A 12,500-nucleotide genomic window follows, 5' to 3' on the forward strand; every position below is an offset into this window, starting at 1 on the left:
ATTAAAAAGCCATCTCACCTTCCCATAAAGCACACACACACCCCTCCTCACCCTAACACAGCCACACACTATACAGTACATACGTCTACAGCGTAAAGGTTATTTTGTCCTTAAGTTGTCCTACCTTTAAGGTACTTATGATGAAGTTTAGGGTACAATCTGGGTTTAAGAGTTTAAACCTCTTATTCCATAAGGGTGAACTTCTACCTTAAGTCTAAATTTAAGTGTAATTCTAATTTTAAAATGTATGCACGATGTGAAGAAAATAGTCATAAAATCATAATTCATAATGTGATCTACACTGAGGGATATTTTAGACTCATGACAGCAAAAATGGGTCATACACACATACTAACACACACACAGAGGTTATAAATGATGCCCCTGTGCTTGAAAAAACAAACAGGCTCCTATGCAGGATCTCAGAGCTCTGATTGGAGAAACACAAAACCAGCCAACAGAAAAAACACACAGCTACAATTAGCAACAGAAAAACCATTTATCCCAGTGTGAAGGTAAACATGTAGAGACAAGTTAATGAAAATAGAAGGAAAGGAGGGTGGGGTGGGAGTGATAAAGCCAGAAAGCAGGGTACTTGAATCTTTCACTGCTCACAGCAATGCTGTACAGAACCAAATATGAGGACCATTCCCAACTCAACTAAATTCAAAGGTTTTGAGTCGTGATTAGCAGTAACATAAACAAAATCTACAACTGTGAATGCTTTCAAATGATACAACATCCGTTTTCAAATTTCAGAATTTCCTCCATAACTAAAAGGTAACTCACTCAAGGATTATGTTTTTCATTTGTTCTTTGGTGGTTATTAGATTAAAGTTATATTTTATGAATTAAAGTCTTTTTTGCAGCTCCATTCTGCATTTATTTTAACCACAGTAAACTCATCAGTTAACTGTATGTAGCCTGGTGAACAGATTCAGTGGTGGTTTTCTGGTTTATATTGCTTTTACATTTCTGCTGGCCTACAATGTTACATGGTGTTTATTTGCTTTTACAAATGAATTATCAATAGGATACCGCAGCAGCTGTCTTTTTTGTCATTTATGCACTTTTGCCCTTTGACCACTAGGCGATGCAAAAAGCCAGCTGACAGCCAAGGACAACAGTCTCTATTCCAGGCATGTATGTCTCAATAAACACAAGTGTTTCTGTTACAACCTTGGTTACAGTTAGTTACAGTGCATTCAGAAAGTATTCAGAGCCCTTCACTTTTATCACATTTTGTTGTGTTGTAGCCTTATGCTACAATAGAAAAAACATATTTTTTCTCATCAGTCTACACTCAATACCCCATTATGATGAGACAAAAGCAGATTTTTAGATTTTATTATCATTATTATTAGTAGTAGTAGTATTTGCAATTTTATTTTTTTTTAAAAAGGAGAAACTGAAATATCACATTGACATAAGTATTCAGACCCTTTATTATGGCACTTGAAATTTAGTCTTTCTGTAAGTCTCTCCCATCTCCACACAGGATCTCTGGAGGTCTGCCAGAGTGAACGAGTGTTGGATTCTTCTCTGGTCACCTCTGTTGTCCAGGCCCTTCTCCCCCAGTTGTTCAGGTCGCTGCACTCTTGGGATCCTTCAGTGCAGCAGAATTTTTTTGTAGCCTTTCCCACATCTATGCCTTCAACACAATCCTGTTTCTGAGCTCTGCAAGCAGTTCCCTCTTCCTCATGACTTGGTTTTTGCTCTGATATGCATTGTCAGCTGTGAGATCAAATATAGACAAGACACAGGTGGACTTCAATCAAGGTGTAGAAACATCTTAAAGGCTGCAGTAAAAAAAAAATCTCCTTCCCTAACCACTATTCCTCAAGGAAAGCTTTGAGGGAAAATTCATAAGGACTTAGAGAATCCAACTGCACTTACACTTTTAAAACCAACTTTATTTATAGCACATGGAAGAAAAATACAGCAACAAACTCAGTGTTGTTGGCTACAATTCAAGTAAGGTTTTCTATCCAACATAGAATCACAGATCCTAAAGAAAGGACGATTTCAATGTATACACAGGAAGCATTTTTCCATCAATTACTCAGCTCAACTCAACAGACAAACAGAACTGAAATGTTGAAATAATATAATACGTGAGAGGAAGGAAGAAAGTTGAGCTATTCAAATAACGATTAAATAAGATTAAATAATTGAGCAAGGGGCCAGAGTAATTTTTTTTTTTTTTTACATTGCTAGGCAGAGAATTTTTTTTAACTCATTTGAAACAACATTTATGTGTAGAATAGCCTACTTTGTTATGATGATGATAGAAATTCATGATGACTCATATATCTACAATATGGATTGTAGGTATCTATAATGTGTTATACAAAATTATTTATCAATCAAATGTGTAATGTTTTTATCAAGTTGTACTCAAGGGTGTAGGTTTGGTTTTAGAGGGTCCTCAAGTGTGCCTCCTTAAAAAAAGTGAATGCTCTCACAATAATAATGTGTAATAACTATAGTTTACGGGTAAAAATGGAAATGTCACTTAAAATCACATTTGATAGTGAGCTGATACTTCCTGATAATTAATGTTGTATTCTGTTTTCATCTTTACTCCAAAGAGCACTGTACTATATTTCTTTATGACTGCTTTTTGACTCATTTTCAATTTTAGCATCTTCTCCAATTGTCTCTCATACTTTCCTTGCTCTCTTTGCTTCAGATTGATTTTCTCACATGTACAATACTACTACTACTACTAATAATAATAATAATAATAATAATAATAATAATAATAATAAATAAGAACCAAGCTTCTCGCATAGCAGCAAGTGACTGGAAACCCTTTTTGCTCAAACACACACAGAGTTGTATACTGTCCTCTATGGCTCAGGACAGGTCTTTTAAATAAGCTTAATGACATCACTTTGAACTACAAGACTTCTGCTGCTTCAGTTTTGATCATTATTTGATTAGTCCTTCCACCAAAAATGGACTGAAACATTTACAAAGTTATTCCAACGTGAAAAAATGCAACTCATAATTACTGTCCTATCCAACAATGTAATGGCCAGGTTGAATTCAACTCTTTAGACGTACATAAAGGAGTGAAATTGTGTATAAAAGCCAATATAAAACTTTGGACAGCATATATGTTTGTGAGTGTGTAAGTGCATGTTTTAAAAGAGGAGGAGCAGTTTTTGAAAAATTGGTAAAATTCATCATTGCAATGTTGTTACCATGACGTTGCTGTGAGTTGTAGAGACAACTGTGGCGTCTTGATCAGCTCTGATCAAATGGTGACCGCTCTGTCACACCCACACACACACACACATGCACAGGCCTGACTGTCACAGTGGCATTCACACACATTTTTATTTTCACACGCATACAGACACACAGGCTTTCATACGTTTCTCACTGACTATTATAGGCTTACACACACACACACACACACACACACAGACACACACACACACACACACACACACACACAGTGGTCTGAATGGCTGTCCGTTACGCTTGTCTAAAATGACCAAAGGGTGTCCACGACAAAGGGGGAGTGACAGGCCTCTCTGATTGGTCATGGCAGACTTTGACTGACATGTGATGGCAGCTGGGTGGGGTGTGTGGGAGCCGTGCTGCCTCTCAGTCAACTCTGCTGTGTGTTTGTGTGTTGAGCTGTTGTTGCTGAGCAGCGGAGACTAGACTAGTGTAACAAAGACATAGTTAGATTGAATTATTAGACAACCATCAAAAATGACTAATGTAATGATTACTATTCATCATGTTTTAAACTTGTAGCTGCTTTAAGTTGATGTTAAAAAAAATACTTAAAATGATTTTTATTCTATAATTTACAGTTCACCTACTTTAATATCTTACACTTCAGCTGATGTTTGAAATACTGACATTGGACATTTATGCTGCATTTACTTTTACCTTTACTTGAAATTTCACCAGTTACACATGAAATGATATGTCAGCTGCATTAATCCTCCTCCTCAAATTTCCAACTCCTTTCAATACTTATACATAGCCACAATAGCTGTTTACCCTTTAGTTAGAGCCAGGCTACCCATGTCCTGACCAGCTCTGTACATAATGAGGAATATCCCTTTGTTACCATTAATAAAGCTCATTAAAAGACCAAAACCAATGATGTGTTGGCGGGGATTCCAACCAAAAACAGCCATGTGTTCAAACAGTTCAGGTGCCATGTTGGTGGGTGTGTTGTTTAAGGTACCAGTGAGTCATGAAATATGACCAGTTGGAGTAACACATTCATTTGTTGAAAGGCTTGTCAAACAAAACACCACTCTGATTTGCAATACTCACAGACAGGATTTTACAACTCTGAAAGTTGTCACAGCAGCAACTATTTATCATCATATTCATCATGATGATCACAAGGTAAATTGTGGAAATATACAGTTCATATATCAAAGTGATTTGATTGATCAGTTCAGCTCTTTGCTTGATGACATTGCAGCAAAAGATGTACCAGGCTGAAACTTGCTGGACGACCCTGCATATTTTCACCACAGCCCTGAGTTGACGTGCTCATGGAGCCAATGGACTGGCAACAACAGCAGTCTCACTGACTGTTGTTGCAGCTTCCCAGAGCGTTTTCATCACAGTAAGGTTGCCAGGTTTGCTACCATTGTACTTGTACAGTGACAGAAGCCAAAACCTGAGCTCACCATATAACCAGAAACAGAGCACAGAAGTACTGGGTGGATGAACAACCTTTATTTCACAGATATGAGGTTGGTATCACCCTCTCATCTCATGGAAAGAAAGCAAATAAGTAGTTTTCCAAACATGTTTAATTACTCCCTCAACAATAATAGCTGGTAATATACAAAGGTTTTGTTGTTTGTTTTTATTGTGTATGGTAAGGGATAGGGTTAGGGTTGTAAATCCTCCCAGCTCAACCCCACTAAATTGTTTTCCCAATTATTTTGTAGTGGCAAATATAATGATTATGTTAAGAGCCAAGACTTTTTTGAGTAAGTGGAGGGTTACTATGGTTAGATCTAGGCATCAAAAGCCGTTTGGTCGAGGTGAGCGAATGACTGTGGATTTGGTTAAATGTTAATAAACACATTGTGTCTCCTGTCACTGTGAAGTTTTTCTGTGTTAAACCAGACCACAATCATTCTCTAACCTTAACTAAGTGCTGCCAGTGCCCAAACATAAGTAATACGTTTAATAATGCTTTAGTCAGTACAAGTGGAAGTAGCAGTGGTATTTCAAAATGAAATATTTTGGTGGAAAACAAATGAAATATGTTGTTTGTGAACATTTTACAATATTGATGTGACTTGCCAAATACATGAATAAACAACATTTCCTTATTATGTTAACAGAAAATGTAATTCAGTCATCATTACATTTCCTTTTAAACCTTTTTGCTGTTGGAGATGAGTTGTTTCTACATATAATTTCTAGAAGGCAGGCCTGGCCACGCTACATGCTAGACATTTATGCTTTATACAATGTGGGGTTCTACTGTGGCAATCAACATAATTCATCAGTGTGTACTCAGCATTCCACATGTAATCTTATTACAATGAACAGATTATCATGATGATGATGATGATGATAATGATGATGTGCAATAAAGATAATAATTATTACTTTTCCTCACAAAGTTACAATGTGAACCAGTTTTGATAGATGAAAATATTATTATCTAACTCCACAGAAACACAAACAGTAACCTCAGCAGGTCCAAATCATGATGATGGTAGTGATGATAGCAGCTCTTCATAGTGTGATTGACAAATCTGTGCATATTGTGCAGACTGACATCTTATATGTCTTGTGTGTGTGTGTGTGTGTGTGTGTGTGTGTGTGTGTGTGTGTGTGTGTGTAATTTATGAACAAAATACAGCTAATTGCAACCACTTGTTAAAGGCTGAGGTCTGCATCTCTTCTTATGTCATATTACACACACACACCCACCCCACAGAAAGTCATTATTCCTTGAATAAATGTAGCACCAGTTATTAACCTACAACTCTTCAAGACTCATATATCACACACACACACACACACACACATACACAGAGAGAGAGAGAGAGAGAGAGAGAGAGAGGGAGGGAGGGAGGAAGAGAGACACACCATCATGTTCAAGCTAATCATGTGCCAGTGTTCATTTATAATCAATCTCAGATGCTTGACATTGGTTGTAAATAAACAGACCTGTGTGTGTGTGTGTGTGTGTGTGTGTGTGTGTGTGTGTGTGTGTGTGTGTGTGTGTGTGTAATTTCCATATGGCTGGTGTGGAATGGGAAGCAGGAAAGCAATCCCAGCATCTATCCATCACTTTGGCCACAATCCATGTGCTGTGATTTGCCTACTCAATCTGTGTGTGTGTGTTTGTGTGCATGTGTGTGTACTGTGTGTGTTGTAATGCTTAACATATGTCTGTAGTAGTGAAGCTCACTTTCCCACCAAAACACACTCAGACATAGTTGTCCACAACTGGTCACTGCTGAGTAGTCTGAGATGAAGTGCTTTCTCAAGTGCTGACAGTCTTTCTTACATGTACACGATTCAACTCTAATTTGTATAAAACTTTGTTGTTTTTGATGGCAGGCACATCTCCAGGATCCCACCAAACATTTTTGCTGATTAAGATATTTCAGCTGAACCTTTGTGTTGCTGATGCCTTGCCAATAGGTCCTGCCCCACCAATCCCTACTCCTGAGGTAAGGTGCTCTGATGGCCTCTGATGAGCTATACATTTCAGCCAACTGGTGAAACACAATCCTTAAACCCTTATTAGTTTATTTTGGGGTCATGTGAGCGCTGAGAAAACACAACATTATTCCCTTAAAAGTTATATGGTGAATGTTTAGCAAAAATTAATTTAACATCTAACATCTAGCCTAGAGTGAAAACAGCTGACTGCTGCTGCTAGAAACGGCACAGTGAGAGATGCTAAAATGCTAAGTAGTGCTAAGGGGAACTGAGTTGACAATAATTCTCTGTGAGTTGATCACTTTGAGCATACCACACATAATCAATTTGTCCACTGTTAATCTAAAATATTGAATTGAGTGGCTTTATAGGAAAACAACGGTTTGTTGCAATTCTGGTTTCATATTTGTTGCTCTTGCCATTACTTCTATCAGTTTAGATTAGCTGCTGTTTCATTTGACCCAACCTTTGTCTCAGACAAAACTGCCACTGTTGTATATGGTCTATTTGTAGGCTCTTAGCAGCATTAGCAAAAGTAACTACATTTGGTCCTTTTTAAGAGTAATACTTACAGTATGATTGGAACAGTTAGGTCATTCTAACAATTTTTGCGTATGGAGCTGGAATACTTTCATTTAATCATGATTTTGTAAATCTAGGGAAAGGTAAACATTTTAAAGCCTAAATATTTTGACAACTTGTTTGCTTTTTCTATTCTTCTCAAGCCCATGCACCAAACAGTAAATAAGGTTGATGTTTGTATTAAGGCATTAATACAAACCCCCTGAGTTGGTATTTCAAAGTTAGGTAATAGGTACCACTGGCATAGGAAACAGTTAAACTATAAATTCATTTAAAAAGAATAGGGTGAATCTGCATTTCAAAGGTGGCATCTTGCACAAGATGGATGGTTTATGAATAAATATGAAAAATAATGCTAAGATGATTTAGTACTACATTACTAATTAAGATTGCACCCTACATCCTTTCTGTCTCTCTCGCTGTCTCTATCTCTTTCTGGTGGTCTCTCTCCATTTTCTCCTCTATCCATTCATTCCCAGATGGACAGATTGTCCTGGTGCGTGCCCTGTGGTCACATTTGACCTGGAAGTGCTGTGATTGGTCCAAAGGTCATATGGCTGGCTTCTCATTGGTGGAGAGGTCATTCCCTTGGCCTCTGAAGGTCTCAACCCCATCCATCACTGTCACTGTGGCTTCTGTTGACACCATTATTAAAAGTCACAGTGTCTGTGTGTGTGTGTGTGTGTGTGTGTGTGTGTGTGTGTGTGTGTGTGTGTGTATTTTAACTCCTCCATTTGATCTGAGATTTTAGAATGTATTTAATTGTACAAGTACAAACTGTATTTGTTACTACTCAGAGTAATATGTCCAAATGATGTCATGATGTTTTATTGCTTGAACTAATGGGATGGGAAAGAAATGTATTTGTGGATAAATAGGCCTGGGTCTGTTTTCTGTAAAAATCCACAAATACATACAAGTGTTTCCATATGTGCATGAATAGAAAGCAGCACTGTTATTTTGTTGATAAAGAAACATATTTACATTTTAAGAGTGTAAAAATATACAAATCTGTGAACTGCCTTTCTTTAATTATGGTGAGCACATCATGGGTGGATGTTGAAAGAACTGCCTTCGCTTTCTATTGTATTAGGGATGTTTTTGGGTTAGGGTGCAAGATTGGACCCTTTGTGTGCTTAACACTGTCTTGTCAGTTTGTGTGGGTTAAACTATGGCATAAACTGTTGGTTCTCCACCCTGTAGGTGGAGCCCCTCAAAAGATATATACATTAAAACCACTGACAGATGAAGTGAAGAATATTTATCATCTTGTTACAATGTAATGTTCAATGTTGCCCCATGGCAACAGCACCTTCCAATGGCAGGGACCTTCCCCAGCAGGACAGCCCCTAAACTCCCAATCTGATTAAACATCTGAGGGATGTGCCGGAACTAGCCAGATCCATGGAAACTCCACCCCACAACCCACAGGAACCAATGGATCCACTGCTAATGTCCTGATGCCACAGGACACCTTCAGAGGTCCTGTGCCCATGCCCTGATGAGTCAGAGCTGTTTTGGAAACACGAGAGGGACCTTACACAATATTAGGGAGGACTAACAGATGTTCAGTCAGAGCATCAGTATTGCTAGGAACACATCTAAAAAAAGAGGCTCCTAGAAAAATTGAAGAAGCCTCTTGGATAAGAGGTGAAACATCTTAGGTATATCTACAGCCAAGTCAATTCCCTCAGTTCAACTTCTCTTGAAAACCATGACCCGGTTGACTAAGAATCTTCACAGACAACTGTTAGGAACATACTCCAGGTCTATGGCCCTTATGGTCATGTTGTAAAAGCAGCAGCATTCTTTCTTGGTAGAAGACATTCAAAGTTTGCAGAAATGTGCTGTTGAGCTACAAAAACAGGTGAGGATGATTTCTTTCAGTGGCTATAAAACCTTTCTTCTAGCTGATACTTTCACTCTAACACAAAATCCACTCATCTCTTTGCCTTATTTTCTCAGTGCTGCAGCTACTAATACATCCCAAGCTACAAGTGAAAAGTTAATTCTCCAGTATCATTTCTGTACACTATTCTTTTTAACTCCATAAGTTCTGCAATTAACCCGCCAGCCAATTGACTTCAGGCCACACACACACACATATATATATATATATATAATATAATATATAATATATATATATATATTATATATATATATTTTTGTGTGTGTGTGTTTTTTTTTTATATATATATATATACAAACACACACACACACATAAGTTAAAAATTTCTTGACCCCTTCCCTCTTTGACAGTGACCTTTCTTTTGACAATGCAATCCCAAGAGTTATGCAGTCATCTTTTACAACTGAGGAGAATGTCTCAAAAGTCCCTCAAGTCCTTCCTTTCTTGTGCTGATCCTGAGAAGGACTTACCAGTTATATTGTCATGTCTTGTGTTACGTTTAGTCAAAACAGTTAAGGTTCCCAGCTGAGAAAGGGTAAATGGTTTTAATGATGAATAAGAGAGTTAAGTGTGGAATCAATGAGGGGGAATGTAGAAGAGCTGGAGATCTGTATTGGCTCTTGGCCACTGTCCATAAAAGCACAGCCCAGGCCTCTCTCCACACCCTGTGGCATTGGTGAAGTTAAGCTTGGACTGAGGGAACAGCTACTTCCTCTTCCTGAGAAGGAAACAAAGGAGGTTGGTGGCCAAGTTGCACATATATTCAACCCAGGGAACATGAATGTTCCAGGAAGCTGGGTGGCAAAGTGACAGAGCAGAGAGCTGGCTCCAGATCTTGGTTGGCCTGTCGGTCTGGGGTGGAGGCTCACTGAGGTGCCCCATTCTCCACAGGAGGCTTTCCATATCTGTGAGGTGCACTGGGGCCCCTGGTGTGACACAATACCCACTAGAATACCATGGAGACAAAAAAAAACATGTTGCACCTGGATATTAACAGTCTCTAGGGCAGTGCTTGGGGAGAGGGAATAAATGCTGTTGTAGAAAAACAGTCAGCTATGGTGAGGATAGTGGTATGACCTATGGAAGGTGAAGATGTGACCAGTGATTAAATCCATGGCAATATGGGATCTTCTTTCCCTCAGGAGAAAAGAAGCTCTCTCCCACATGAGTGTGACTTCCAGCTGAGTTTGGGGAGGAGAGGTTGAGCCGGAGGAAGAGGTCTGGCTCATCATGACACCTCTATGTCCCAATGAACCTTCTCTTTTGGCAGATTTAGACAGGCAGGACATAATGGTTGGCTTCAGTAGATGCCCCCCTTCAACCTCTTCCTGAGTCAACTCAGCTGCATGGGCTCATCAGCTGAAACAGGCAGCAAGGGCTTGGGAGGTGAATGGGGACTGATGAGAGTGTCTGGGCTCTCTCTGGTTCTGGGTTTGAGCTGGGTAAAAGCATTTGGGCTTGCAGGTGGCCAAACTTCTCCATTCATCTCTTCCTGATGTGGTTATCAAGTCTCATGGCTAGCTGAATTAATGCTTCTGTCTTGTCTTGGATGGCTAATTCATCTTTTATATTCTCAGCTAAACCATGAACAAAAACTCCCTGCAGAGAGACCTCCTCCTCCATAGCAAAGTCTGCCTCAGACTTTGAGCCCTCTACCCTGCTTCCTTTCTTCAGAGGTAAAGTAGTGGCAGGATAAACCAAAAGGCCCTGCCAGAAAGCAGACTCACAACAAAAGCAGCTTTGGATTAATCAGAGTGATATGTGGCTGGCTGCTCTTGAAACACTGGGGAACATTGAGGCAGGAACCGCCTGCAAAACCCCAACTCTACAGCGAGCTGTGACAGTCTTTATTATTATAATTGGCTATATTCAGAGGTAAATCAAAATCAATGTCAAGCTCTCTGTCAGTACAAAACACTGCTCAGCTTTTAACTAATTCAATCATCTAATACAGTCAGAGTGTAGTCCATATGGTCTGCTTCTCTAACTCTAACCTCTTCTCCTTTTCTCAGAGGAGGTTAATATCTCATAACACACACAAATTTCTTCTTGGATGATCCCTTTTCTATTAAGGGTCATGCTTCAAAGCATTCCTTCATTTTAGGCCTCAGCCCTAGAACAAGTAAATTCACATTCACATTTCTGATATTCATAATATCATGTATTGGAATGTTAATATCGTTAACATAACACTTTAATGATCCCCAGTTGGGTAAGCCCACTACCAACTACCACAGAGACCCCAAGTCTCTCTCTCTTTCTTATGTGAACTTGACTTCAGCTCACCCCTTTCTGTGCTGTGGTTGACACCAACATACACGTCACTGTCTGACTGGTATGTGATTGCCCACACTACCTCAGGGATCTGCAGTGTCTGCCACACATCTCTACATCTGGGTAAAGTCAGCTGTATTAATGCTGTATGTGGCTGACTAAAGCTCAGTGTATTTATATTATAAAATATCTAGTTTTCCTTATTTTCTGTGTGTCAGTCTTAGTATTGGAGTCCCTGAGGTTCCCAAAAACTAGATTACTGTAACGAATGTACAGTTGATTTTAACGATCGAAGGATTTGAGTGAAACCTCAGATTTTTCCCAAGTCCCAGCTCAAACTTGACTTTTACTGTCATGGCCCATCGGCTTTTGAACTTCCTACCTGAAGATCTGAGGCTTGCAGAATCTTTTAAATCACTTCTTAAAGCCCTCTTTAAAAATATTTTAATATATTTCATTACAGTTTCAATTTCCTAGCAGCACTTTGTTTTATGTCATTGATCATGCTCTTATTATTTTGGTTCTTATTATTACATTTTTTTAAAAACTGTTCTTTAACTGTGTTTGTTTTGTTTTAATCTTTATTTCCTCAGTAACACACTTTGTAACATTGTTCTGAAAGGTGCTAAATTAATAAATGTTGATTTTATTATTATTATTATTGTTCTTGTTGTTAATAATAACATTGTTATTATTTTAAAAGGCTGTTCAATTAAAAAATTAAAATGCTGCTTTAGAAAATAGATCCATTTATTAATTTGAAGAACACACACATTCAAACACAAGACTCAAATAGATGTTGTGGTCAGTGTTACAGAATCAATGTGTCCTTTGAATCTGCTTATCACACATAAACACACCCTCACCACCCTATCACTGTCGATGTTACATGAGGCTAATCCATTAACATGCCACTATCAGGACTGATAAGTTTGTGTATTGTATGTGTGTGTGTGAGATTGGTAATATCACCTCACATCCTGCAACCTGATGTGGCTCCTGTTTATTTCTTTTCTTTTCTTCTTTGGAGAGTGTTTAATTGATTGAGAGTGTT

The sequence above is a fragment of the Lates calcarifer genome, linkage group LG11 (genome assembly GCF_001640805.2).
Source record: "Lates calcarifer isolate ASB-BC8 linkage group LG11, TLL_Latcal_v3, whole genome shotgun sequence".
Taxonomy (NCBI): Eukaryota; Metazoa; Chordata; class Actinopteri; family Centropomidae; genus Lates; species Lates calcarifer.